This window comes from Lissotriton helveticus, chromosome 7 (genome assembly GCF_964261635.1).
Source record: "Lissotriton helveticus chromosome 7, aLisHel1.1, whole genome shotgun sequence".
Classification (NCBI taxonomy): Eukaryota; Metazoa; Chordata; class Amphibia; order Caudata; family Salamandridae; genus Lissotriton; species Lissotriton helveticus.
In genome coordinates this window covers 1922610858-1922625907 of record NC_136068.1, presented here as the reverse complement: position 1 = coordinate 1922625907, position 15050 = coordinate 1922610858, and the positions used below count along the sequence as shown (strand labels likewise).

Genomic DNA, 15050 nt, shown 5'->3' with positions numbered 1-15050 from the left:
TTCATTCACCAGGTTAAATCCTGCATAGGGCTAAGAGTAAAACATTTCCTTAGGCCTGGATAAACATTTCATTAAATGTAGACATTTAACTAGCACCAAGAAAACCTTTCATTAGGTATGCATCAACATTTCCATTCTATGACAAAGAACTGGGCAGCATGTCTCCATAACCATCCCTCTAGTCAGGGGTTAACTCCTCTAATTGGGCCACCTATCAATCTTTCCGGGGTGCTCTCGCCCAGTTCCAAGTCAGAAGGGCCTTCTGTAAATAAATAGGGCCAACGGGGCCCAGTTACCAGTTTTCAATGGGGCTATTCCCCAGTTCAGGGAGCCTTGTGAGGGCCAACGGGGCCCAATTTCAACTTTCCCCCGGGGAGGGGCGAACTCGGGCCTTCTCCGGCCTCCCGCCCACCTCCCCAGGGATTACCTTCTCTCTTCGGCTCACACCAGAGCCCTTGCATGGGTTTCCGGTGAGGGGAGGGCCCAGGCTTTTTTCGGGGCCCTCCGGTGATGGTGCTGGAAGGGAGGGGCTCTCGGGTTCCTCCGAGCCCTCCCTGTCGACAACAAGCTGTTCCCGGGCCTTCCGCAGCCTCCAAGGCCCGGGAACCAATCAGGATGCGGCTGTAGGGCGGGCTTGGCCTTAGCGGCCAATAGCAGCGCAGCTCCTGAGGGCGCGGCAATGGCAGCCAATGGCTGCGCGGCGCTGGACGGGGGCACAGCCGATGACACGGCTGGCGTCCCCCGTCACGTGATGGGGGTATTCTTGTCTCAGGGCCTAGCGCGGCCCTCTCACACTTCGCGGCGGCCCTCTCCTGGCACCGGGGGCCGCCGCAGGGACTCTCCACGTTCGGGCTGGGCTTGCGGCGGTGACTTCGGCCCACAAGTGCCCTGAATGGCAGCGCCTCTTGCGATCGCCCACCTAGGCCGGGCGCGGCCTACAGCCTCTCGGCGGCGGCCCTCTCGTGGCGCCGGGGGCCGCCGGACAGACTATGGCGGGGCAGGAAGGCTCCGCGGGCTCCCACTCTGCCGGGGTAAGTCGGGCAGCCGCTTTCAGGGCGGAACGGCGCAGGGCAACGATAGTGCCTCAGGGCTCACAGCAGGATTGTGTAGGGTAGCGCTTTGCAGGGGCAGCACTTTGGGGCAGTCTCGGTATCAGCACTTCAGGGCAGCAATCCTCTCCCGAATTCCAGCGCTTATCAAGGGGCAATGACAGCAGTAGCGTCTCAGGAGTATAGCGCTTCAGGAACACCACAGCGCTTGGGTGAAACACGATGTGGGGGCACACCCAGCAGTTCGGGGGGCTAGCGCTACGCAGAGATAGCGCTTAGCAGACACTTCAGTGAGGGCACTTTCCTCAGGTAAGGCCACACAACAGTGGCAAAATAGCACAGGGACCCAGGTGAAGTCAGGGGGGTGGCGCAGGTGCAGCACAGTCCAGTACCTGGTCAGCGCAGTTAAACTTCTTCTTCTTGGCGCTTGATGGTTCCTGCGCCCTTGTAAATATCAGTTCCTTGTTTCTTGATTATTGAAGGGGGGGGGGGTTGAGTTGGGGGCTGCAGGCAGGCTTCCTCTGCAGGTCACTGTAGATGGTCCCTGGGTTCCCCTCTCGCCGGGCCATATCAGTGGGTAGTCCAGGGTACCTCACTCAACTTAAGAGGCAGCACCTAGGCCCTGTCACTCTCAGTGGCATAAGTCCCTGACTAGGCCCTACCGCCTAAAACTCCAGCGTGGGTTCCCCAGGTCAGTGATGCCCCAACTGACTGTAAAGTTTTCCCTCCCTTGCTTATATATGCCCAGGTCAGGTGGCCACCCTCTGAGGCGGCAAAACGAAGCTCCGCCCTTATTCTAGAAGGTGCCAGGAGCTTCCCTACTCTAACTGTGGGCAGGCTGGACTGGCAACAATATATGGGGACTCGGCTAGCTCCTGGCAGCTAGAATGCGCCTTACCAAGACCATGCTCCAGTAACAGGGGTCAGTGGCAGCCATGTTGAAGGTAGTGCACCTGTACCTAACATTGATTTTAATAATAGACAGGGCATTACAACCTCGCAGGGCCTATACAAGTACATTACAGGGGGGGACTTCCAGAATTAGGGGAAGCAAAAAAACAAAAAATGTCTGTGAAAAGGGCCAAGTCCAACACCTACCCACTGCCGTGGCCATCTTCTGGACCCGATATTTGTGAATTGGGAGATGCTGCACATTGAACCCCCTACACCCGTGGTATGGTCCGACCACTTTCTGATCTCATTTAAGGCGGCGGTACCCACAATCCCAACACAGGTCAAGCTGGGAACCAAGGATAGACGCAGGAAATGGGCAAACTGCTCCACAGAGGTATTTAACAAGGCCCTAAGCCAGGGTGGACCCCTGGGGGTCGGGGGATTGAATCCGCTTATGAGGCGCTGGATAAGTGCATAACAGAGGCACTGGACAGTACGGCGCCGTGGTCGAACAATGCACCCAGGAGACAGACTAAGTCTGCCCCATGGTTCGGGGTCGAACTCCGGGGTAAGAAAGTGGAATGTAAACGTCTGGAGAGACAATGGAGGAGAGGTTTTTCTGAGAAAGATAGGAAGGATTATAAAACCGTGCTTAAGGAATACCATGCCTTAATCAGGAAAACATGGAAATCCTACTACAGTAGTAGAATAGAGGGAGCAGATAACCTGGTGAAGGAACTGTTCTCCGTCTACAAAGAGAGCTCCATTCTCTCTAGCACCGCGGCCCCTAGGACCTGGTTAGCGGAATCCTGCAATTTGATGGCAGAGTTCTTTTTGCACAAGGTAGAGAGGATCTACTCCTCGTTCCTGGAAGTGGCCAGAGAGGGCCACACAGGAGCGGATACCTCCACTAATGTTAAGAGCACGGAATACCTCAATTTTCAGTGTCCCATCCCAGGAGATGCTTTGCACTACAGCTGGCAGTATTAATTCAGGCTCCCCTAAAGATCCTGTGTCACCAAAAACACTGAGAGGTAGTGTGGAGACTCTAGAGCCCTATATTAGACATCTACTAGAGCTCTCCTTTGAGTTAGGATAGGTACCAAAAACTTGGAAGGAGGCTGTGGTGCGCCATCTGGAGAAAAAAAACTAATATTTGTATGGAGCATCTTGAGAACTTGCGCCCCATCTTACTCCTGCCGTACTTCGCCAAAATTGCGGAGAAGGCCATCAATATTCAGATGACAGCCCACAATGAGGCTAATAGATTGCTCCATCCCACTCAATCGGGATTCTGTGCTCTCCATTCGACCGAGTCAGGACTGTTGTTAGCCACAGAAACCTTACGGAAACATGCGGATGAAGGCCATACGGCGGCTCTGATCCTGCTGGATCTTAGTGCCGCATTCGACAATGTGGCCCATCACATGCTGTTACGTTGTTTAAGAAGGGGAGGAGTGGTGGAAAAGGCATGGGAATGGTTGGAGTCTTTTCTGTCGGATCGCAGTTTCCAAGTGGCACAGGGAACTTTCTGGTCCAAAGACATCATATGTAGGCACTGGCTTCCAATTAAGGAACGTGTGGCATTGAAAGCCCTCTGTGTTGGCCACCGTATCCTACAGGGGAAAGGACCCACTTATTTTCACAACCTGCTTACGCCGTACCACCCGACCCTTCAATTGAGATCTAGCGGGACAGGGATGGTGCAGGCTCCTAAATTTAGCAGAGTAAGAATGGGAGGTCATTCATTTCGTGTCCTGGTAGCTCAACAATGGAACAGACTCCATCTGGGGCTCCGGCTGGAGAAGTCAGAGCTGGCATTCCGCAATGAGCTGAAAACATACCTGTTTCCTAAAGACTAGGGCTGGGCTGTGATATGGCCGGGGGGCAGAATTAGCAGCTGAGTGGCTCTACTCTGCCGTCCTTCAGCGCGGGGACACACTAGTACAGTGTAACCAGGCGCTTTACGAACTTAATTATTATTATTACATGGCTTTTAACGTGGTAATGCCTACCCTGCATACATTATACCTGGCACAGGAATAATGTGACACTGGCCTCTGCAAACTGAATTATTGGGCCCAATGAGTCAGTTTGTAGATGAGGAGCACTGATCGCGCTGCCGCTGCATCATACAAATGACACTGCGGTGCCGCTAGCTCCTTGTAAATATGCACCAGTGTGTGCTCATGAGTATGCAGGAGAGGGGATGTGGAATTTAAAGAGATTGTAATCACTTTTGCAACTTTTGTAGGTTGTGAATAGTAACAACAAAACAGCACACCCATCAACCCATGGTTCAGCACATCAAATCCCAAGTTTTCATAAACATTAAGGGTCTTGTGCAACCACTTCCAGAGCTTGCCGCAGTCAAGCTCTACTGGAAACCAGATATGCAATATTTGTACTAAAGGGCAGGTGCACCAAAAGTAGAGGAAATTTCCTCCAAATGTATCCAAAAAATATCTCGTTATTGTTCTTGATAGTGAAACATGGACATCAGCCAACGTGTTTCGTTCCACTGAGGGAACTTCATCAGGGCTCATTGGACAATAAGAGGGATAATATGTTTGCGCTCTAAGTCAAAGTGCATCCAAATAGGAGTAAGTAAAAATTATCCGAATTCCTGACACGTAGGTAACAAACTGTATATTCAGTGTGTGTAGTTCTTCACGAATACACCCCACAATAGGGGCGGCAAGTTTACCAGCCAGTATTCTTGATACGATACATCCACCAGCAACAGCAGTACTCTCTCTTTTGCGGATTTTACTTACTCCTCTTTGGATACACTTGGACTTAGAGCACAGACATATTATCCCTCTTGTCATATGAGACCTGATGAAGTTCCCTCAGTGGAACGAAACTCGTTGGCTGATGTCCATGAGGTTGTGTATAGTACCTACTGCTATACGTTTATGCCCAAGAAATACAATAACTATTGCTAGAGCAATCACATTTGGCTACCTTAGCAGACCAGAGCAAATATCAAATATGGGCCTCTTCCAATCCCTGGCTGCCCGCTGTGCCAACAGTACAGCTTCCTGAGGGGACAGCCGGACTTTAAATTTGGCGGTTAGTTTCTGAACCGGTTTGTGACTGCCAGTTCCTTGGGCAGAATGTATTTTAGGAGAAGATTTGATTGCCAGCAGAATGTATTTTATGCAAAACACACAGGAAACCTCCAGCTTATGTGAATTCTTCAAAATTGAACTCTTCTAATTTGTGACTGGCAGGGTCCCTTCTCTTTCCTGTTCTCTAACTTTCTGACACTGGTATCTCTGATTCCCATCACCCTCCCTACCCATCACTCTTCCTTCGGTTACATCCAGAATTGATTACGGCAACACCCTATGTTTTGGCCTACCAGAGTACCTGATGGACAAATTCAGAATGTGGCGGCTCGACTTCTGTTAAATGTTCCTAGGAGAACACGAATGTCGCCGCCTTTGCGGACACTTCACTGGTTGCCCATCAGGTGAAGTGTTACATTTAAGGCCCTTGTATTAGTGCATGTGCATTATATGGTCCAGGCCCACCCTATCTGAATGTCCGGTTCTATTTTCACAATCCTACAAGACAGCTAAGATCAGCCAATACACTTTTAGCAGAGATACCGAGGATCCAGCGTGTATGAATAGGCGGAAGGTCCCTGGTGCCCTGGCTCGGCTGTTAGGAATCTGCTCCAGTTAGAACCAAGGACTACGAGGGATGCGCAAACCTTTAGGAAGAAGCATAAAACATAGCTTTGGTATAAGTCTGAACCTCATCTCCCATTCTTTCATCACATCGCGGAGTAGCCGCGCGTGCTATAAAATGCGATCATCGTTCTACCACTCCCCTCTTAACAGTGCTTCTCTTCGCTCCCACCCCCACCTTATTAGTGGAGTGGTGTGGCTCACTGGTTAGAGGCGGCAGACCTGTAAGCAGAGAACGGCCCGGGACCAGGGTTCAATTCCCGACGTGGCAGGGTCTTGGACCAGGGTCAACGGACTCGATAATTCTCGCCTCAGTGCCTACTCTAACCAGGGAACACTCTGGGCATTAAGCTTGCCTCATCTCTACAACGGCCCCCCACAGACGCCGGGGATGCCTGGTTTCACACTGGAGATACCCAGAAAGGGAAAACCAGGACGGGTTCCCCAGCGGTCTACAGCGCCAGGACACTCGGGTAGAGTAACAGTGCGCTTTACAAGTATCCCACATTTACATTTGCTCTTCACCCTCCTCTCTGAGCCCCTTCGTCCCTCACCATCCTCCAGGGTCCTCACTTATTCCTCTACTCTCACCACCCTACCCTTGGCACCACCCTACCCTTGGCACATTCCCCCCAGTCTCCCTTCTCCATCACCAGGTTTCATCATAGTGCTCCTCCTTTCATTCTCGGTCCTCAGACCTTGTGGGTTGGACTCCTTCACTAATGTAACGAGAGAGCAAGTAGACTCCATACTAAGCCGTGTAAAATCAGGCTCGCCACTAGACTCGGCAGACCCAGCGATTATGGCGACTCTTAGTACAGTCCTAGCAGACGTTCTTGTCAAGATATATAACATCTCATTGGAGACGGCTATTTTCCCGAAAAGTGCCGGGTAAAGCCACTCCTAAAGAAGGTGGCAGCAGACCCGAATGCCTTACAGAACTATAGGTCGATCTCACTTCTCCCCTGCTGCTCGAAGGTCCTGGAAACTTTGGTGAACAAACGGCTATCCAACTACCTGGAACAACACAGCCTTCTGGAATACGGAGGCCGCATTGTTAGAGGTGACGGACACCTCAACATTTCTGCTCGCTCAACAGCTGTCAATAGCTGTCTTCTCTTCCTGCCCAGTCACCGATACTCATTCCATCCACCTTTCTTGACCACTTTCGTCTTTTCTTTTTCCTTACCCTCCTCTTTTTTTAATCCTTACGCCCTCCACTGCCCCCCTCAGTTTCTCTTGTCTGCACCCCCTCACCGTGTCCTCTTGTGACATTTCTAGAGTTCTTGACCATGTCTGCGTCTCCCCCTGGGTTTCCAGGACTTCTGATGAAAGGACGCGCTCACCCCCGCAGCTGTGAGTCCCTGGAAGCCTCGCAGCCTCCGTTGCCCGAGTGACGTGAGTGATGCGCTCTACCTTTCAACATGCTACAAAGCATCACGGTCATTGGGGGCTCGATTAACTGTGTATCCAGATCAGGGACCCCCAGCAGCTCAGGATGTTTATACTGAGGGCAGGGGGTGCTGTCCCGCACTTGTCCGGGATGAAAGGCTGAGCAACAAGATGCGAGATTATGAAGCTAGATTAGAAGAAGATCTTGGCAGCAAGTGCATTAGCCCGCTGGGTTATCTGGTCTGTTTAGGGTCTGACCTGCTCATGGGGCATACAAAGAGCCTCGCTTGGGTCCGAGTGAATGCAGTCCCCGCCGGCCCCAAGTGCGGTGTTTGTTCCTGAAGCCCCTGGTGGTTGCATTGGCAGACCCTGCCTTCGGATGGCACCTCTGGGGGTGAGTTGGCATGGCAGTGGTGGCACGTGGCCAGCACTGCCACAGGACAGCGCCAACCCTGGTCAAAGTGTGATGGTAACTTGCACTGCTCCAGCCCAGGCTGTGTCTGTGTTAGTAAACTTGGCAAAAGTCTTCACTTCAGAAAAGTCAAAACACGTGGCTTTGCCAGTTGTTTTTTTTTTTTACATACTGTCGCAAGTCAAGAATAGCTTTAATGAAGGCGGAAAATAAACCAACTACTATTGAGATATGAATCTTTACTCCACCGTTTCAATGATTGTCCTTAAGATGGCAAACTCCTCTCAAGTTGGTTGTTCCATCTGTAGGGTCTGAAGTGCTGTGATGGGGGCTCCCTGGTCCCTTTGAGAAACCGTCCCCACTGACGTCACACCTCTCCCCAGGCACTTCAAGTAGCCCAGGGCTTCGGTGTTTTTGGTGAAAGTTCAACAGAGAAGGCGCGGCTAAGACCCACAGGCATCACTGAGAAAAAGAGCAAAATCTGTTTTCCTATGTTTGACTGGCCCTGGTCCACCAGCCCCGCCCCCCAAGCGGGCCTTGTTCTGGACATCTGTGAACCCTGTTGCCATGGTGACACCACATCCACAGACCCCCAGCCCTCCCTTCTCGTTCTCAGTCCTGTCTGCACCGCCTCGAGGAGAGACCCCCCCACTGACATCCACATGGGATCCTATTGGTTCACCTGCGTGCCCTCCCGCTGCCAGGCAGCCCCACTCAGAAGCAAGGCTTGGGCTACACCAACACACGGTGAGGTGGAGAGAAGGAGGTTTCAACCAGGACACCCCTGCACGAGGGTCTGGGTGGTGATCTCCGCTCCCAGGAGGTCTCTGTGGTCCCCAGAGTCAACTGGATGTAATGATGTCCACAAGTGACCACAGATGTAGGGCACTAGGACCAGCCCGAGGGTGGACGAGGGCGGGCGAAAAGGGAGGAGCTGGGGCTAGGGACGACAGTTAGCCGTTAGACCACGACGAGGAAGGACAGGAATAAAGACGCTGTGACCGATCACCCTGTGTCTGTGTGTATATATGTTCAGCAAGACACTACATCTGGCAACGAAGGTGGGATGCGGCTAACTCGGTGCACGTCCCCGTAGAAGAGGCGTCCACCCCAGCAACCCGGCGGTAATCGACCTGCTCGGGGCTCGGCCCACGTGTAGAGGGCTCGAGCGTGCTGCACAAGCGCCCACCGGAAGCGGAAGGAGCGAAGCTCGCCCCACGTGTGGAGGGCTCGAGAGCATCACCAAAAGTGCCCTCGGGAGCCCACCCCGGCGGCGGAATATAACGGAGGAGCTCGCCCCACGTGGAGAGGCTGCAGCGCCCCATCCAAAGTGCCCACCGGGAGCTCACCCCGACGGCAAAAGTAAAAGAAAGCTGCCCCACCTGATCGTTGACTCCAGCGGTGGATCCTGGCTGCAAGCGGTGAGTGGAAACGCCGAGTAAATGTGACTCCGGTGAAGAAAGAAAGAAAAACGCCCAAAATCTCGCCAGAAACGAGATTCCCGCGTGGCCATCTTGAAGTCAGGCAGCAGTGTCCAATCCCCTGCGAGGGACCATTGGCGGCCATCTTTAAGTCAGGCAGAGGAGGCAAACTGCAAATAAGCATTGGTAAATGCAACAGATGTAACAAAGAAACATTGGTAAATGCAACAGAAGTAACTAACAAGCACTGGCGAGTGCAACACATAGTGTAAAAGAACACTGGCAAGCGCAACGAAAGCAACAAACAAGCACTGGCGAGTGCAACGGAGATAGCAAACAAGCAGAAGCAAATACAAGAGTCAACACAAACGAGCACGAGCAAATGCAAGGGGTACAAGAAAACCAGCACAAGCAAATACAAGACATAAATGAAGACAACGGTAAATAACGACGAGCAAGCAATAAAGAAACGTAACAAGCACAAGACAGTGTAAATCTCGAATGCGACAAACACAAGCAAATGCAGGTCTGGACCACAACAAGCACGAGCAAAGGCAAGGACCAAAAGTAAACCTTTAACGCTACGCGAAGAGAAATAAATAAAATAAAGAAGGTGAGAAAATAAATGATCCAGAATCATACCGAGATAGCGGTGGATCTTATCAACCTGGAAGGAAATGACTAGACCAAGGATCGCGGCCGAAGAGGGTCAGCAAAGGAGACTGGAAGCAAAGGAAACAGTCCTGTGACCGTAGCAGATCAAAATCTTCCTCCCTCATGGCGGTGGAAAAAGCAACACAACGATCCAATCCCTACATTGAAGTGCCACCCTCAGTGACACAGACTGACAGTCAGAGTTTGGGTCCTAAATGGAACCGGTGGCTGGAATCACTGGACGATTTTCTTGACACCACCGGTGAGCGAAGAGATGGAAAATGTCTGATACTACTGCTCCAGCTGGTGGGTCATGAGGGCCGATGCTTAATCAGAACATTTTCTGAAAAGGACACAGAGACCTATGAAAGACTCCAAGAGACGCTACACACGCATTTCAACGCAAAGGAAGATGTGGATCATGAACGCATCGCCTTCAACACAGCACGGCAGGAACCAAGAGAATCATTGCCGAACTTCATCACCCGGTTGCAAAGTCTGGTACAATGCTGCCACTTCAACACATTTACAAATGAGGACGCAGTTTGACTCCGGGTTATCGAAGGCTGTTCAAGTTCTACTACAAAGTACAAGATCCTTCGAGGACATTGGTCGTTAAAGGAAATCATCAGGAAGGCCGAAGCTGGAGAGCGGGTCAAAGCAAGAGAAATATCAAGAGAAGTGCACCCAAGTGCAAGACACAAAGATACCAGGAAAGAGACATCTCTCATGTCTGCGAATGAAGCCCCAGAAACAAACAAAAGTAGAAACGGGGAGGGTGAAGGCAGATCCGAGTCAAGACAATGGGAGAGACAAAGTGACATAGAATATTCTGAGTCAACAACACAAAAGACTCGGATGATCCAGGATTGCGACAGCTCCACTGAGACAACCTCAAGGAATTATTCAACCTCAAGGAGCTATTCAACCTCAAGGAGTGTTTCAACACATGGTGCAACCGACTGTGAAGCAGATGACGTGTCAAGTGCGACAGATCGCACCAATGGACCAGATGACAGCCTGCCCAACAGATGTGCAAGAAAGGCAAACTGTAGCAGACTGGACCAGTCACGTCAACACTGGAAATCGGTACACGATCACACCCGTAACACAGATGTCAGTGCACAGAACAAGCGGGAAGAAGAAGCAAACTGCGTAAGCCGGACTGATCCACTCCGACACCGGAAAGAGGAAGACAAATGCATCCACGACATCCGAGACAATGAAGAAACGGAAAGGAGGCCATTATCATCACACGAGAGAGGCAGAGACAAAATACCTAGGGATCAAACACAAGAAATAAACATATGGTTGTCAAACAACCTCTCCAGTAGGATGACCCCTAAGTCACTTCGAGAACGATACCCGGAGAAATATCCCAAAGAGAACTCCGACTCTAGGAGCAGCTCGTCACGACATACTTGTTTCAGAAATCCTCCATTCAAGACGCACTCAAAGGAACGTCATCAAAGGAAATCGACAAAAGACTCTTCTGATTTAGAAAGCACGTCTGTTCGATCCCTCGAGTCGACCGAGTCATGGTCCCGACGACGGCCATGGCGTCAACAACCTGAACACACCACAGAACAAAAGGACATTCTTCCCATCAAGAGTAACGTATCTCACACTAATGTCTCTAAATACCCAATCACTCCACAAGACAACCTGTCATGTCAGTCACAGGTAATTCAACACATAAATAATATACCTTCACCCCTGATGGGGTCAGCGAGGCTGACAAAGAGAGCCTACAGAAGAAAAAGCTATAGTGGACATTACCCACCGGATGGGAAAGGACTATCCAGTCACTCTGCATGGAAAGCCAGACGCGTGGACAGAGACAGATCATCATCAGATGAGAGAGAAACATGCACATGCCCAGACGGTCAAAGGGTTCACCAGTCCCAAACGCAAGTGGATGAGACAACAAGAGGCAGCGAATGAGTCCCCGAACCAAGCTAAGATGGTCTCTCTAGATAGCGCCTTACTGTCTGGCATACATGGTTTTGCACAGGAGCGCAGTGTTGTCCTCAACCGGACAAGACAACAAGAAGTAAAATCACATGCGGGTGCTCGGAAGAGAACCAGAACAACATCCCCTCATGAAGGAGATCGAGCGTCAATCGAACAAGAGCCACAAAAGGAAGACAGACTGCCGACATCAAGCTGAGATTTTCACAGTTACCTCAGAAACTGAAGATGAGTAAGATTGCCCGCAATGTCAACTAGTGAGCAGTCCAGATCCCCTGCACCACTACAAAATGTCTCCACTACCGGAGGGTGTCTGGCAACACGTTTTCATTGACTTCTTTGGGCCAGTCAAGTCGGGCCAATATGTCCTAGTCATCATGGACGAATACTCCCGATTCCCCTTCGCACAACTTTGCACATCCACGAAAGCATCCAGCCCCATACTGAGTGATACAACAGAACGGAACTATGATCACTGCGGAGGCTGACGGGAGACGAATTACCGGTAACGGGACGTACTTTAAGAAGTGCCGCCCCAATGTCAAGGAACTACTTACCGAATCAAGAGTAGAGAAAAGAGAACAAGAGACGCTACCATTCCACAGTCAGACACTGACAGAAACCACCGACGAGCACGAGCGTGACAGCGCTGATCTCCAATCGCGCCCTAGACGGGTCATCACAAAACTGTCCCGCCTGATTGAAGAACTACAAGTAGAGACAGTAACGACTGGAAAGAAGGGGGCAAACTGTTTGCTGTGTTATTTTGTTTTGTTTTATTCTTTCATTTGTTACAGAGGGGGGAGATGTAATGATGTCCACAAGTGACCACAGCTGTAGGGCACTAGGACCAGCCCGAGAGTGGACGAGGGTGGGCGTAAAGGGAGGAGCTGGGGCTAGGGACGCAGTTAGCCGTTAGACCACGACGAGGAAGGACAGGAATAAAGACGCTGTGACCTATCACCCTGTGTCTGTGTGTATATATGTTCAGCAAGACACTACACTGGAGATGGATGCAGCGGTCACTCCTTAGCTTACCTCGTCCCTAAATTGTGGAACGCCCTCCCCGCCGTCCTAAGATTCAACCAGGCCCAAGCCACTTTCAGAAAACTCCTTAGAACACTTCTTTTCTAGTCCCTGAGTGCATCAAGTGAACCGGCTGGCGGGTGGTTGGCGCTGCTGGGAGGCCTGGTTGGGTATGAAAGGCGCATCACAAAATCACCAGAATAGAATGATTCATGGATGAGCGCTACCCTGGGGGTGGTCCTTGAACCAAGGCATCCTCAAACGTGTGCCCGCTCCGCTCCTGAGCTCCACTGGTCATGAACCTGAAGCGATTCCCTCACAAGGACCCATAAGACCTGCCTTCGCCTTCCATCTGCAGCCGCCTGCTCTTCTGGACGGCTCCAGAACATTCTCCACATGGAAGCCTCTTAAACTAGGGTGACCAGACCTGGACAACCAAGAACCGGGACATTTTGCAAAAATAGGAGGACTGCAAATATACAGCAAAGGAGCTGAGCAGAATGACCACTCCCATCAACCTAGAACCATAAGGAAATAAATTGAATGTAATTTCTAAAACCAGCATCATACCTGTTCATTACATTGCTTCCTTATAACAGCTGCTACCTAGCACAGCTTTGGAACACCCAATACGTGAAGAACCAAAGCACTAGAAGCAACAGGGGGCCCTCGATGCCGCACCTCACACCAGTTCCAAAATGTTCCAGTCGCTGTGCAATCGACTCGTGCGCCAGCTGTTGGATGGCGCAACTGTGCTCCAGATCAAGAAAGGATTATACTAATTTGGGGGTGCACCGCTCACAAAGTCCAGGAAACCCGAGTTATATGAACAACGTCGCTTCTTTATTGGAAAATGATTTCAAATTTACGACCATCCCAATAAACTTATCAGTAAACACCCAATAAGTGCTTCTCACTGGTTTCAGACGACCCCCCCCCCCCCCCAAAAAAAACTGGGACATGAGCCCAAAATTGCCGAATCGTGCCAGGACAGCCGGTGGAAACCAGAACTCTCGAAGGAAAACTAAGGAGGGCCTGGATTCTATTACAGGACCGGAGGCTTCGGATTATGCTTCTCTTTCTTATATTTGCTACTCACAGCAGCCAATGAAAAACGTTTTGTATGCAAATAAAACTACATTTCCCATGATGCTTGCCCATGCATCACATCCTGTATACCCCCAATAAGAGCTGCTGCACTCTGTGTCTCCTCCTCTTTCTTTGCTGCTCACACAGGCAGTTAAGTGCTCAGAACATTATGTTATACTTTATGTCGTAATTGACGGTTGAATTATCTTGGAGATGTTACGATTAGGTTTGCGCCTCTATCGCGCTACGTTGAATACTTGTGTTAAATCTGTGTGTTGGCTGAGGGGCCATTACGCTTAGTGCCAATATCGGCCCGCACACCATCCCAACAAAATACATGTTGCGCATCATAAATAAGTAGACAAGACAACTTGTTGGGAAAAAGTAGCTGCAGGTTTATTAGCATAAATGCCAAAACATGGTGGGTTAACTTACAGATGATCCAAAGGCAAGCCGCCCCTCGCAGCTTGCCACCTGATAGGCCAAGTAGCCCGCGGCCTTGGCCAGACTGTGCACAGCGGTTGTGGTGAGAGGATAGCCCCTCACCTGTCCGGTGAACCATTGGTCCACCCTCTAGCTCACACCCCCCCCCCTACGAGGGGCAGAGCGTTCAAGCGACCCCCGGTTGTCCAGGTAACCAACCGCCCGTAGGATAACGGGGCGCCGTCGCACCCCCAGGGTCCACCGCACAGATCTCCCAGGGATATTGGGCCTCAGCACCCTTTGTGATTCTGCATAGGGTACTCCTGAGTACCTTTCGCCTCTGGATCATCCTGTAACTCCTCCACAGCCCTGGATGTGGCGACCGTCACAAACAGGGCCCCCCACCAGAGCTAAATTCCTAGATACAGCCTGCTGAGAGAAGGGCTTCCTGAATGTCCAACAAGAATAAATCCATGCCTACTTTGAAGAGGTGAGCTCCTTCATCGTCAAGGCAGCCAGTGGCTTTTGCGTGCAGTTCCCCATGTCGAATGAAGCCAAAGCCCATCAGCTCTGCGAATTTCCGCATTGCACAGTTTACCTTCCTTCGCGCCACTTCTATCGCTTGCCCAGAGCAAGCACCTAGCCAAACCCGGCGAGGTGTGATCTCAGACCACCATAGTTCGCAAGGTCCTAATAAATTGCTGATCTTGGTGATGTTCGCTTTCATGTCCCTCAGGAGGAACCTTTTACCTAGGATAGGCAAGTCATTCCCTCCCAGGTGCAGGATAAGCACGTCTGGGGGGGTGGGCATTCCCTTGTAATTCTCTTGTTAGCAAGCCCAGCACCCCGTTCCACCGCAAGCCAGCAATTCCTCGCCACACAAAATGAGTTTTTCTAAACCCATGATTCCACTTCTTGCTTTCTGCCCACAGGGCCAACTTGGAAACCCCCCTCGTGGCCCAGCACCCAGACCGTTGTTCCTGGTAAATAAAGAGAAGTGTTGTATGTAACTTATTTATTA

The 15050-nt window shown here is 51.0% G+C and overlaps 1 long non-coding RNA gene across 1 annotated transcript in view; it reads left to right on the top strand.

Annotated features, from left to right (window-relative positions):
• Positions 1 to 759: 759 nt before the first annotated feature.
• Positions 760 to 15050, top strand: part of LOC144767880 (uncharacterized) — a 29083-nt gene continuing 14792 nt past the window's right edge. The window contains exon 1 of the long non-coding RNA XR_013598371.1: positions 760 to 1031. This is a non-coding gene — a long non-coding RNA (uncharacterized LOC144767880). The remainder of the gene's footprint in view (positions 1032 to 15050) is intronic.